At 36.7% G+C, this 14173-nt stretch overlaps 1 long non-coding RNA gene across 4 annotated transcripts in view; it reads left to right on the top strand.

Moving 5' to 3' along the window:
- The window catches only part of LOC128909388 (uncharacterized), a 69371-nt gene that overhangs the window by 6957 nt on the left and 48241 nt on the right, over nt 1-14173 (top strand). For all 4 annotated transcript variants that reach the window (XR_008466360.1, XR_008466359.1, XR_008466357.1 and 1 more), the window contains exon 4: nt 1109-1213. This is a non-coding gene — a long non-coding RNA (uncharacterized LOC128909388). The remainder of the gene's footprint in view (nt 1-1108; nt 1214-14173) is intronic.

The following is a 14173-nucleotide window of genomic DNA, read 5'->3' as shown; positions in this document are numbered from 1 at the left end:
ATTCTACAGTTCTACAGCATTCTGCTCCATGACTTACTGTTCATCATCAACTGTAGCTATGGGAATTGCCATGGTTCCTTGAAATCCTTATAGAAATGAGACAATTATCCCATTAAATCTTAACTGAAATCAAGTTTATTTATATACTTTCTATTGTTACATTAGAGAATGATTTTACTTTTTTTTTTTACTTTGAGACATGTTACATTGCCCAGTAGTTTTATAGCATGGGAGACAGTTACATTGTGCAGTAGTTCTATAGCCTTGTGACAAATCAGTGACCTAAAAACACGCTGTGTGTTCTCTTATTTCCTGCATCGTTATGTATTTGGAGAGAAAATGGTGCATTTGTCTGCAACTGATAGGTTTTTTAGTAGGTACCATCAAATACTGCAAATAATCGGAGTCTAAACATAGCGGTTTTTAACTTCCAAAAACCAATGAAAAACCATTACGTATTGTATTAGACTGTATTATTTTAAAATGTTCAAGGAATCAGATTTTGGATGTTTTATCCTCTGCCTTTGTCATTTTGAAATGGAAAACAGGAAAGCCTCTGATAAATTATGGGAGATAATCCAAGTGTCGTCCACCCCGCCTCAAAACACACCGTATAACATGTTCCAACGTAAGATCACTTTGTTGATGTACTTTAGTGTCAACACCAAACCAATACTATTACTTATTATGCTGGAACAAACCAATTTACAAGTCAGTCAATCTACAGTGAATCAAGAGTGTTGTACAGTAGTTTATAAGTTACAGCAGCAGTTTTCTTTATAGCTTTTATTGACTCCAAGTAACATACTGAAAAGAGGACATCTCAGGTAATGAATATGAGTTAATACCAGCAGCTTTACTGACAAAAGAAAGCTATTACCAAACTGAAAAGATGTAACTATCCTAAAGACGACCTAGGAAAAGTTTCTTAGTTTTGACAGTAATTATAAGCTTGTTTTTTTCACATGAGAAATTTTCCTCTTAAGCCTTTATTGAAAGCTGTAGACCAAGAAAGATGGTGACACCATGGAACATGCAGTTAAAATTTCTTTATGGAGGGAGGAGGGAATGACATTGTATACTTCATTGAGACTTCTTGTTTCTCTAGGTTTTTTAGTGTCATTCCAGTGCCAACATTGTAGCTGAGGGGAAGAGGAAGGTCCTGGTCATTAGGGCCTCTCAGTGAGTCACCACATGCTGTCAAAGCACTGAGGTAAGGTCCTATGTGTGTATCTAACCCCTGGTTCCCTGGATCAGCTGGAGTTGCTTTAGGCCCAGGGTGCAGGCTCAGTAGTGAGTTGCTTTGAGATTCCAGGGTTCCAGAGTCTGTTTTTTTCACTATGTCTGAACAACTTCTAAAATATCCTCAAATGGCTTGTTAAGGCAGCTCATACCATGAGCCGAGTTTACTTATTCATGTCTTGATATTCTTCTTTTTTCATTACCAACTTCCAGTGCTCTTTTTCAGTTTTTTCCCCTGGGTAAGTTGCATACTAGTTTCACAATAATGACCTGCTGTCATTTTAGCTGTAAAGGTTTTCTCCTGTCTGTCTTGGAGGCAGTCACAGCATGTAAGTCTGATGGTTGATTTCTGATAAAATTCTGCTTTTCCCCAATAATATTTCTGATATAAGCATTCCTTGTTTTCTAAGAAATCTTTGTCACTATCATATCTCAGAGGTTTTGTTTCTTGTGTCATAATGTGAATTTACTATGCCCTATAAACACAATTACTGTGGAAAAAAAATATTCACCATTTAAGTAAATTTATATTTGCAGAGTCCACAGTTTTTCCTGAACTTTAATAGTTAGTAAATTGTTTAGAACATTCTGTGATTCTGTGGATTTTCTTCAGTTTCTTACTTTGGAACAGCTTTGTGCCATTCTCAGACAATTGAATTGCTTTGCTCCTTCTTGTTTATTCATGCTTTGATTGTTAGTACCAATTTTTTATTGTCAGTATACTGTGTTAATGTTTTACTTCTGTAGGATCGTCAGTGTTTCTGTGCGACTGAGGATAGAATATGCTTTTATCTCTTCTCCTAGTCGTCAGCAAGATATTTAATTTTTTTTTTTGGTGGTAGGGACTTCTTTTAAATTCACTGAGATGTTTTGTAATTACTGAGACATCCAACCTCCTCCAAATCTGGTTATGTTTGGAAGTGTACATGCTTTTGCATAGTTGATAAAAACATGCTTAGTGGTGACTGAAATCCTAAGGAAACGATGATTTCATGATGTCATGGGTTTAATTCTGCTTCTGAAATCTGCTTCATGCAGCCCTGAAGTATAAAGAACGGTTCTGATATCAGGAGTAATACCATTGCATCAAGACTCCAGCTTCTCATTTTTTAGCGTGAACAAAATTCTCTTTATCTGCTTGTCTAGCTGGTATCTACTCAGCTATACATCATTGGAGGTTTCCCATTGTAACACAATTGCTAGTTGCTTTGAACAAATCTCCTGGTACTTTCCCAGTTTTTATTTTCAAAGGAGCAGGTGCCTTTTTCTCTTATGCAGTTAATATCTGATTCTTAAGTTCTCATGTATGGCATTTTCAATAGTTCTGATGAGGCAAATCTTTTGCTAATCTTTTATTTGTTTTACTGTTTGGGCAGAACTGCCATGTTGTTAGAGTGCCACTGTAGAATCAGATCTTTGTTGAACATTCACTCTCAAATTATACTTCAGAATTTTTTTTTATGGGTATTGGTTCAGGGTGTTTGTTTCTCCAAGACCTCTGAAGAGCAGACTTAAGAAAGGGCCATAAATCATCTTAAGAGTTTGGTAAGCAAGATACTCTTCCCATTCCCAACACTTACATCCTCTTTTATATGTACATGGTAAACTGAATACCTGAATACCAAAGTTCACACGTTGTATGCAGATAATAGAGGGTCTTGTCCGTACTGCAGAGCAAGAATGTTCTCCGGTGTGCTTGGTATAGTCTCGGATTGTCCAAACTGAGGGACCTGCTGGAATGTGTGACAGCTCTAACCGTGTCTGGGTTTGTTTGAAAGAGAAGGATGGGATGGTGGCCACTGATGTAGTCAGGATCTGGAAGCTGGGAAGTGCTTGCAGAGCCCACGGTTGTGCTTAAAGAAATGTGGGTAGGATTGAGTTACATACATTAATTTTAGTTACAAAATATTCATATTTTGTAGTGACACTGTGAAGTATGCTAATGAAAAGACTTCTCAGGCTTATGAAGGGGGGAGTTAAAAGGCTGATTTTTCAGACATTGGAAACGAATGTTTTTTCTGTGAATTCTTCACGGAAAGAGTGGTTAGACACTGGAATAGGCTGCCCAGGGAGGTGGTGGAGTCACCATCCCTGGATGTGTTTAAGACTCATTTAGATGTGGTGTTAAGGGATATGGTGTAAGGGAGAACTTTGTGGAGTGGAGATGATGGTTGGACTCGATGATCCCAAGGGTCTTTTCCAACCTAAATGATTCTGTGATTCTATGAATATTCTCCTTTCTGTACATGCTTTATTTTGTTTTGTTTTCCTGTCTTTATTATCCTCCAGCTATAGGAGACAAACATTTGGGCCATTTGTCACCTTGAATTCATGTCATTTTGCCTTATTTATGCACTTTAATGGACTGTGACTGAAATGTTATTTTCCTTTTGTGTAATTTCCTTTTCTTTTGTGTAATCTCTACATTTATGGTGTTTTATATTGCTTTCTTTTCCTTTGTTTTGAAGTTTACATATATTATGTCCATACAGCCTCTTTACGGTTGTTTTTAATCTGAATCTTCTCAAAATGCAGAGAGACTTGAAAGACCCCACTGTGCAGGCTCATCCTTTCTCAGATTAGTGGCTCCTCAAGTAAGGGACATGCAATGGAATTACAGTTTTCTGTCTTGGGAGAATATCTTCTCATAAATTCATGTTTTTTATATTTATCAGATGTCTCTGAATGTGTTTTTTCTTTTAGTAGCCACAAACTCTTAGGAGTGGTATAATGCAGTGAAGTACACAAAAGCGTCTGCTTTGTTCTGTGTTTGTTCCCATGAGGTAACTCGTACTCAACACAGTGCTACATTCTTTTGGTGGCTCTTTGCTGAAGGAGGGGAAGCTAATTTTCTGAAGTGAAATATGGTCACTGTGTACTGTGCTTGGATCAGGGTGAGTATTCTGGAGTTAGGTCAGACTTGTATTTAACGGTTTGTTTTCAGTGTGGTTTTGTGTCTTAGCACTGATTTAGTATTTTTGTCTTTAATAGTGGAAACCGTCAGAAAATAATGGCAAACATAAAAAAGTAGAAGAAAGATTTTGCGTTTGCATGGGAATAGATTATTTATGCCACCAACTAGGATGGTTATTAATTATTTTTATGTTTCTTTACTCTCCAGATAGCACCATGACTAATAGAAAAGAGGTAATGTGCTATGTTATAGTCATTTGCATAGAAAAACTGTATATACTATCCAATCCTTTTCAGGCTCTTGTCTCCCCAAGCACCAAGTGGTGTCTGAAATATCTTTTTTTAAGCAGAAGCCCAAGTAGGCTGATGCCTGTACAGGGCAACCCTGTGGGAAAACTTTCTGGGCTTTGCAAAATGTTTAGCTCAGAGAAGCTAAAGCAGATGTTAGAGCAGAAAGAATTTATGCCAGAATTTAGTAAGATGAACAGAAGGGGAAAAGATAATGTAAGAAAACATGAGAGACTAGCTGGTCTGGGACAGAATAAATGGAGGAACATTGAGGACTGACCGAGAACCTAAGTTTGATATGAACTGAGAATGCAAGATAGTAAGACTCAGGGACTGGGGAAGAAAGGGTGGAAACAGAAAGATGTAAACAGCAAAAAAGGTAGAAGCAAAATAAATGGTGGTAACAGAAGAGACCAGACCTCTGAAGTTAGTGCAAATTTTTCCCCTCTAGTTAATTTCACTTGATAAAGTCATAATGTATAAGAAATCTGGCCTTGGTCCTTCTGGCAGTCAAGGTATACTGGTTTCTTAAAACAGGGAAAATAGCAGGAAAGTAATATGTTTTCACCTTAGGAAGCGAGTATGAGAAAACTCAGTACAGTGATTGCTTTCCCTTTAGTTTACGAAGTAGTCGTCATTTGTTGAGTAGGTGGTACAGAATACTCTTCTGATCACCAACTGTGCACTTTTTTCTGTGTTTTTGTGCCGTTTTATGAACACTGAGAGCCCAGAATATAGGCATGTAAGAATTAAAACATTAGATAAGACCAGTGGTTGTATCAAACTCTACAAAGACTCTTGTTAGTCAAAACAACCGCTTCAAGAAAACACAAGGCAGCAAGTGGAAAACAGTTTGGAGATAACTAGCTGTGGATTTGAGAATAATAATAATGCATGCTCGGAACTGGGGGAAGAAAAGATAAATCACGCTGTTGTTGTATTAGAGAAAACAGAGGCTGAGGCTGGGGCCTTTATTGAGCTTTTCACAGGACTTTATGAAATTTGCAAACAGAATTGTACAATACCTTATTCATATTGAAATGTTACATAATCATAAGCTAAGAAATTAAATTTCAAGTGTCTTGATCCACACAATTTTTACCCCAAACATTTTGGCTATGAACAAACTGGGGTGAGAAAACTCAAGAAGAAGGTACGTGCTGCTAAAACACGGCAATTCAAACAGAAGCGAAAATTTTCTGACTGTTCTCTGACTGTTCATTGTACTAACAGTCTACACCTCAAATGGTTTCAAAATGTTGTGCAAATCATGCTTTTAGTTAAGTCTCCCCACAAGGATCTGTTTGCCCTTGAGTAGAACGCTTTTGTAGCTTTTTGTAGCAGTGAAAAGCAATTGTTGGCAGCAGTTTGTATAGAAGAATGATTTCTCTTTGTGCCGGAATCTTTGATAGCACTGAATTATGGTTCAATATGCCAAGCTTTACTTTATTCCCTCTCTTATGGTCTTCAGAAATGTCACTAAAGTTCACAAATGGAGAGGGCCAAGAATACAAGAGAAGCCAGCTCAAATGCTCTTGAGATGCGTTATACAAGACCCATTACAGGGATGAAAGTGATGGAAGCAGTGACTTGACTTTTTGCTTGCAGGCCTTGTCCTTAATGAACAAATCAGAGGTGTGTCAGCAGTCACGTGTTGATACTCCATCAGTGTGTTACTTTGTGGTCTCCCAGAGCAACATGCTTAGTCTTGGCTATAAGCTGATAAATCACCGCAGTTACCTCTTTGCTGTGCACTTCTGGCAAATCTTTTCCCATTCAGTTCTTGCTGGTGATGCTCTAAAATTCCATGTGGTGTCACATTGCAAAATCAAGGCATCAGCAGTTACATATATAGTAGATTTCTGATTTGAAGTTGAATGTTTCATTTTATACCAGGTGATGCTAGATTTTAAACTGGGTATGTTTAAAACTTGTGAAACGGTATTCGGCATTATCAGAAAATTATGACTATCATTGCATTTTAGATATAGTGATAAATTAATTGGGACTACTTAAGTCTTTATGAAATAAGTTTATTTCAGTGTTCTGTAGTAAAAAAAGAAAAACAGAAATCATGGCGTTGAAGGGGGGCATAAAAAAGAAGGATCAGGTTAAAATTGTAATTTAAAAGTCCATTACATATATGCAGCAATCAAAGCAGATAGGGGTGGATATTTATCCAATAGACAAATTAATTTATTTCTAAATTCTGAGGAAACCAAGAAAAGCCTAAAGAGGGTTATTAGAGTGAATCTGCAATCAAATATTCAGTTCAAATTACTAAGATGGGTGGGTGGGGTTTTCAAATACCAGGAACCAGACAATTTGGATTGGCCTGCAGTACTTACATGAGATTTACCACTTTTACCCTACTAATTATGTGTTGCCATACCCATATAATTATATTTTCCATTATGTTCCCAGTCACTCATTTGAACATCAATTGCAGGAGAGAGATAATGTCATATAATTTATGTTGTTAAAGGGAAAGAAATGTCAGCACATCATCTTGTTTTGCTAGAATGTAATAATTTGGGCCCAGTACTCCTACTTTCTTCTGTTGCAGTTATTTACAATTATTGAAAAAAGGTTTCAAGGAGGATAAAAGCCACTGCCTGCTATCTGAAGGGTTAAGCTTGGTGGCCACTGAAAAAAAAGGACTCGACGAGTATTAGGAGTGAATGAATAGGCGGTTTGAATTTGCTAGTGATTTTTTTATTGTCTTTCACAGATATAAATAGGCTCATAGAGTCAAAGATGATAAATTCAGAAGGGATCTTTAAGGTCCTTCAATTTTATTTCCTATATTTATTAAAACATAAAAAAAAATAATTCCTGATCAAACACGAAACTTCTTGTTGAGCTGGAACATGTGTGTTATAAACATGAATGAGATTATACTGTACCTGGCTGTATTTTAGCTAGCTGTAGACTTTGCTTGCTCATATATAGAACAAGTTTTATTTTCTGTCGCTTTGTTACTTTTGAAGAAGTTGCATATTCTTCGGGGTAATCAAAATTAGGTTTACTTACAACTTTCTTTAGAGACAATGAAATTTTAGCATAGATTTCATCTGTATCTTTAAAGCCTCTGTAAAATAAGTGGATTTATTCATTTGTGTTGATCATATGTATTAAACTAGAGTGAGTAACCGTTACTCCTCTTTGTTCCCGATTCTGTTCTTAGTGCGAATTTATGTTGTATTCCAAGTGTGTTGTCAGAGTTCTTTCTGAGTTGCTAACTGGATGATCCATGCTGAGACAGCACAGACAACAGTTTCTTTGCAAGAAAGGCTCTTGTATGCACAGTAGTTAAATTAAGGGATGTTATTGTCCTGTCTTTCCTGGGGCAACAGACTTGACCCTTCGATGCATAATTTATGGAACAGTATCGGTTTCTTTCTCTATTGGTGGCAATATCAAATGTATGATGAAGCAGAAAGGAAAAAAAATGGTTTGTGAATGAGAAGTTTTCTGCGTGACAGGCAGCATGGATAACTTCAAAGGGAATAAGTAATATCAGCCCATTTACATTTCATCTTTAGAGGTACTTTTAATCACAACATTGTATCATTGTGAAAATCATCCTTTCTATTCTTTTAAGTATAACAGTATTCTGAGCAGTAATATTTGTAGTAGTAGTGTAATGGAGACAAAACAAAAATCCCAGTCAAGAGTCTACATCTAAAATATAAATTTTTTTCTGATTGCCATGGCCCAATTTTAAAACTTAAGAATCAAGCTATAGTGTCACAAGTGGTAATTTACAGCATGTAAAACATTGAAGATTCAAGCTCAGCCTTCTGTTGGATATAACTCTCTGGCACAGATAGTGAAAGTGTGTTTTTTGTCAGACATAAAAAGATATGGAGTAAATAGCAGACTGATGCCAGACCTTATAAGTAGAAATACATGATTTGTACTTTTTTCCACGTGAACAGCACTTTGATAATGATGCTAGCCCTAAATCCTAACCCACAGTTCATTTTTTTGATCATTGGCACCTTTCATTGGTTCTTTACAATGCAAATAAAATTAAATTTAGATTAAATCTAAAGAGGCATTTATGGCTTTCTGTGCTATCAAACACACACACACGCAAATCCAAACTTTTTAGAGATACGTTTTCTTTAGTTTAAGCATCTTGTGATTCATCAATTTTTAATGTTAATTTCAGTTTCTGTATCAATTTTATTAAGGACTGCTTAAGCCACTGCAGCCAAGGGCAGAATTCCAGTAGTCAAATGTAATTTGAAAAGTTTTTCAAACTTAGTTATTCTAGATTTATAGCAACATAAATGTGATGTGAATATGGTCATGAGAATTTAAGCTTGGTCCTTTGCAAAATAATTCAGATCTTCTCGTGAGACATCTAATGCATAAAATCTAATAATTTATTATGAATTTACAGAAAACATACCATATCAATTTGAAGTGTGACAAGTGACCCTTATAGTCGCAAAGAAGAAATATTCTGAGCAGTTTTCTTCTTTAGTCCTATGTTTATTCCTCAGAAAGCAAGACACATTGCATTTGTCCAGCCTTTTGTATCAACTTTCATTTCATCATTTTCCACTACAGTTGGGAAGAAAGATGTTAACACACATAGTTTTCTTGGAAGCATAGCATGAGATAAGGGCTAGACTGGTGTGAGCGACTCAGGCTGGTTGCTACGTTACTACCCAAAATGGCCTCAGACCATTCTTTCCGCCCTACACACTAATTGTAGTCTTCCTGGTGGGGAATATAGTGCTGCTGTATTTAGATGTAGTTTGTCCTTTTCACAAAATTCTAATTCTTCCTAACTGATATCCCCTTAACGCCCTTCTCAGTGTTTTTTAATCCAACAAATATCTTCTGAGCAGTGAGGTCGTATTGTATGTTGCAGCTCGCGGAAATTCTGCAATCTCTTTTTTAAGATTCCCTGACCTCCGTTCAGTTCAGAAAGTCTTCAGAACTATTACTTTTTCACACTGTTGGCTTCTGTGTTATTTTTTTTTTTTAACCTCAGTATTTTTTTGGTACTTGGAGAAAGCCACACTCTAAAAGATCAACCTTTCTGTTAGAATCAGCATTTCAATTGCTACGATGATAGCTTGAACTGGAAATGAGGATCTGCCCCCAGTGAAGTTACTGGATCTTCCGTAACAACTGGGCAATGTAATTACACTAGTGGATGCTGCTTTTTTTTTTTTTTTAAGTTTTCTTGCTGATGATTGTACAAGCCTATCTGCTGCCCTGGGAAGCATAAAAATAAAAGCATTCCCATTAGAGTAACAGGCAGGAGGGCTGGTAATCAACCAAGTGCCTTGTTAAAGAGATAACTGAAAACTCTTCCTCAGCTAAGGCTTGATCCAGAGACCATTGAAGTCAGCAGGTGGCTTTGAATTACATCTGGCCTACAGTGCTTCAGATGAAACAATAAAGCAGACGCTGCCATGGGTATTTGTTTTAATAGATTCTCCTATCACTTGATCTCTGGGAAAGAGGTAGATTACATTAGTTAGGTTTTTTTAGTGCTTTTTTTGTTGGGGGATATGAGACTCTCATGACACTGGGAGTTTAGTGCACACTGTACTGCTGATTCCATGACTCTATGTACCATTGAGCAGGACAATGTCTAAACAAGTGACAGCTCCGATCCAAATCTATTTTATCTGGAAATAGTGCAGGAAGAATTAGAGACCTGGAATAGTTCTAGCTGCCTAGATTATCTTGCTCAGTCTATGAGATATTATAGTTCATAGGATCTTTCTCCTGCTGTGGAATTATCTCTCAGCCTCTGCATGCATCCTTCAAGACTGCTTTCTGGCAAAGCCTCTGAGAAGATACTGTCTTAATCTTGGTGTGGTACTGGCTTATCTGGAATGGGCCCCTGAAATCTCATAATGCCATGTTGCTAATGCAGAGGTAGTATGCATCATTTGCACTGAGAATAATTTAAGAGGAATTTATTTGACTCTCAGGAGAACATCAAATTGCACTGCATTTCTTGAGCTAGCTGGATACTTTTATTAGCTGCACAGAGAGGCTGAGTTGCTATTTCAGTGCTACGCTAATTTTCACTATACTTAAATGTCAGCCTGCACCCCTCATGGGCCAGTCAGCTTGAGTGAAAAACATTGCTTCAGCTAGAGAATTGTAGGAACTGAGTGAGTATCAGTGCTCAGAATGTAATTGAACTGATTCTGCAGTGACAACAAGCCTATAGCATCCTATAGATTGCTCATGTGCAGTTTTTTCTGTATAAAATATCATCTATGAAGTGACTACTCTGTGTTTTCTAAAAGGAAAAAATGTAGTTTTTACTGTTCTGTGTTTCCATTTCCTTTATGTTTTCTCATGTTACTTTCAAGAGTAGGGATTGGGATGTCAGCTTTCTGCATGCTGGCTGTTTACAGATGATTTGATAAATACCGAATCTTTCCTGAAAATAAGCGGTCAAGAGAGTGAGCGTGTGCCAGTGCCTCGTATCGCTCCACCTGGGTGTAGTGTAATGCCATCTTGTGGAGTTGTTGTTATATTACTGTAGATTAAAACGAGTAACAAATTTTGTGTGTTTGGTGAGTGCTTTCCCTTTAGCCTAGAGGGAGACCTGCACATTTGCCTTGTCGTAAGAGACAGACTAAACCACCAAGCTCTAAAGCATTATCAAGAGGAGTAAATAATTCATGGCTTTAAAATAACATAAAGGTTCTTATAGACAGGTTGTCAAGGAGACAATTTAATATTCTTGATCAACATGTTAAGTGTCTATTTTCATACACCACAATGTTCTTCTTATTGGCATCATAGCAAAGGAGAATTTTAAGGGAAGATACAAAGGAGAACCAGAAAGTGCCTTTTGGATATGTCAACTCTTAACTTGACAGAAAGTATAGAGGTGCTTGTCTGGAAAATTAACAGCTAGATGATGGAAGCTGTCACTATAGCTTGATTGGAGGCCTCTAAATACTTGATGAGAGATGATGGGTAGGAAGGATCAATCATAAAGAGTCTGAAAGTGATGGCAAATAGCTTATGGTTAATGCAATAGAGAAGGGACAGTCATTAGAAGGTTGCAAAGAGCAAAGCTATAGTTAGATTGGCAAGCAAGGCAGCAGCATTCTTCATAAATCTATTATCTATAAAAAGTCCAGAAGATTATTACTTTTCCATGCCTTTTACTATTTGATGTTAACATAATCACTGACAAATAAACATTCTTTATCTTCATTTTTTCCTTCTGTCAAATGTGTCACTGTGGCACAGTGTCACTTGGGGTAAGGCATGTTCTTGGGAAGTTCTGCAGCTAAAACATACACAATGATACACTTACGTGACATAAATGTATGCAGAAGGTATTTATAGTATAGATCAAACAGCAATGCGTACTTCTCCACGGACTTTCTGTTGCATTCTTAGTACACAATAACTGCATCACTCACTTGAGTGAAAGTAGGTAAACAGGTAAATATTGTTTCTATGAATATGAAATGCCCTCTCAGCTGAGGTGGTATGGTGGGCCTGGTATCTCTATTGTTCTGTGTATGCTTCTCTGCCCTTATTTGATGGTATCTTTATGTGGAAATTATCATACATGGGGAACTTCCTATTTATACCCATACTTAGTGGTGCCCAAAAGATTCTTTGTAGGATTCAACATTCTTCAGCGGAAAAAGAATTATGCTACTTAATTTCGGTGATCCATCACAATGGCTAAGACTGATAGGATTTCAAAAATTGAGTCTTTACCACTTCCCTTGGAAATATTCTGAAACAGTCTGTGGGGTAAAATCACCAGATTAATCAGTCTAATTTGCTTGTTAGCATTCTGTGAGCTGAGAAAGAGGTTTTTCAGTTATTAATATCCTAGCTATTCATACTGTTTGAGACGCTTCTATAAGGTTATTTTCTGAATACTGTAAGGGTTGATTCAGAGAGCAGTAGGACTCCTAAAAAAGACCTGTGGGAATTAAAAGGAAAATTCCTTTCCCTCCAGAACCATGTCAGCTTGCAGTCTTTCTGAGCCTTCGACAGGATGAGAAAGATCAGTGGAAGATTCCGAGGCTAAGATCCCTATCCATTGAAATAAAAAGGATCTAACTTCTTATGACTAATGCTGGGGTACATTTTAAAGTCAGAGAATACTGTCATAGTATCCTATTCAAGGAGAATCTTGCCATCCCCACTTAAAGAGTATTTCCCTGGAAACTGAAGGGTAGTTTGCTTATAGACAGGATTTGGGTTTTTTTTGGAAATCAGAATATCTGGTACTACAGCTGTTTCAGAATGTTATAGCTATTGAAACTTTTCTTTTTGGTGGGAGTGAAAAAGGATTATGGCCAAATTTTTAAAAACAACCTCAGGCTTTGCTCTGCTCCTTGTTTTACTGACATATTGTTCAGGAAAATGGACTGTTTCAGCTTCCGTACTGTTTCTGCTTTCAAAGAGTCTTTTATAGATATTATATTTCACTTTAAAATAATTATTAATAAATAATCACACTACTAAAATATGATGAGATTGCTGTCTGATTGTTCAGGTTAGGCCTGTGCCTGGACCTATGTTTCCATTTTTGAAGTTTGAGATACACTTGATTTAAAAAAAAAATAAAAATCGGAAATCAGAGATAGTCCTCAAAATATAATTTGGGTTTAATCCAGTATAAGAACTATGTAGAAAAGCACCATTTAAAATGTTTTTCTTCTACATTCTTTACCCCCACTTTTTTGAGTATGCTCTTTCTTGATTTTAAATAAGTGAAGAGTATGCAGTGGATTGTCACAGCTGGTGTACACGCATTGTGTTTAGGGATCTGCAGCTGAATATATGCTTTACTTTGCTCTGTTGAATGTAAAGTCAATCTTTGTTAAGTTTTTAATTATGTAGCCTTAGTTTCTGAGAAACCTTGTAATTGAAGAGGGAAACTCTCAGATTGGGCATGCTGTTTTAAGTTGAAAACTTACCAGTGTTGATGGAATGAGAAAAAAACCCTCTTCCTCTGTTCTATAGCTTGTTTTAGTCCCCTATTAATAGATCTTAGGATGAGATTTTACGTGTCTGCAACAATATATGGTTGAGTCATAATTTCATTGTCAATCACTAGAACTCAGAGATTCCCTTTCTGATGTACTGCTGCTTGGTCAGTTTTTCTAATCTTAAAATTTATCTACTTTATCTTTCTTAAGGGTTACACTTAACAGATGTATGTTTTGTGTGTCTATGTTTTGTGTTTTCCAGAAAGGACATACAATATCGCTTTTGTGGGAAGCTAGGACAACTAAAACATCTAAATAGATGCCTGTGATTGATAGAAATTTGACAGAATTTATATGACCTCGGAAAACATATACAGTCCTGCAGATGGTGCTTCAGGGTTAAATCCTCGCTTATAAGTCTTGTGCTTCGTTTTCAAACATTTGAAGATATTTGGTTTTAAGGCATTCCCACATATGTGGGAATTTCATTTCTTGTCAACTTCCCTGAAAGGGACGTAGCCCAGAAATGTTTTTAAATTACACTGGAGTTGAATAGACTTCAGGATACTTGTATCATAAAGATAATGGGAAGCCACAAGACCTTTGATTTGCATGAATTCATTGCTGCTGTTAATGCTATGTAGGCAAATGAGAATGGTTCTTATGTTGAAACGCCCGTTTGTCATTTAGAGTTTGTCTCTTTCATAAAAGAACTATGTATTTAGAAAGGACTGTTCAAATGCAGGAAGTCTTACAAGCTAGGTGGAATT

The sequence above is a fragment of the Rissa tridactyla genome, chromosome 4 (genome assembly GCF_028500815.1).
Source record: "Rissa tridactyla isolate bRisTri1 chromosome 4, bRisTri1.patW.cur.20221130, whole genome shotgun sequence".
Taxonomy (NCBI): Eukaryota; Metazoa; Chordata; class Aves; order Charadriiformes; family Laridae; genus Rissa; species Rissa tridactyla.
This window is presented reverse-complemented; position numbering and strand designations above follow the sequence as displayed.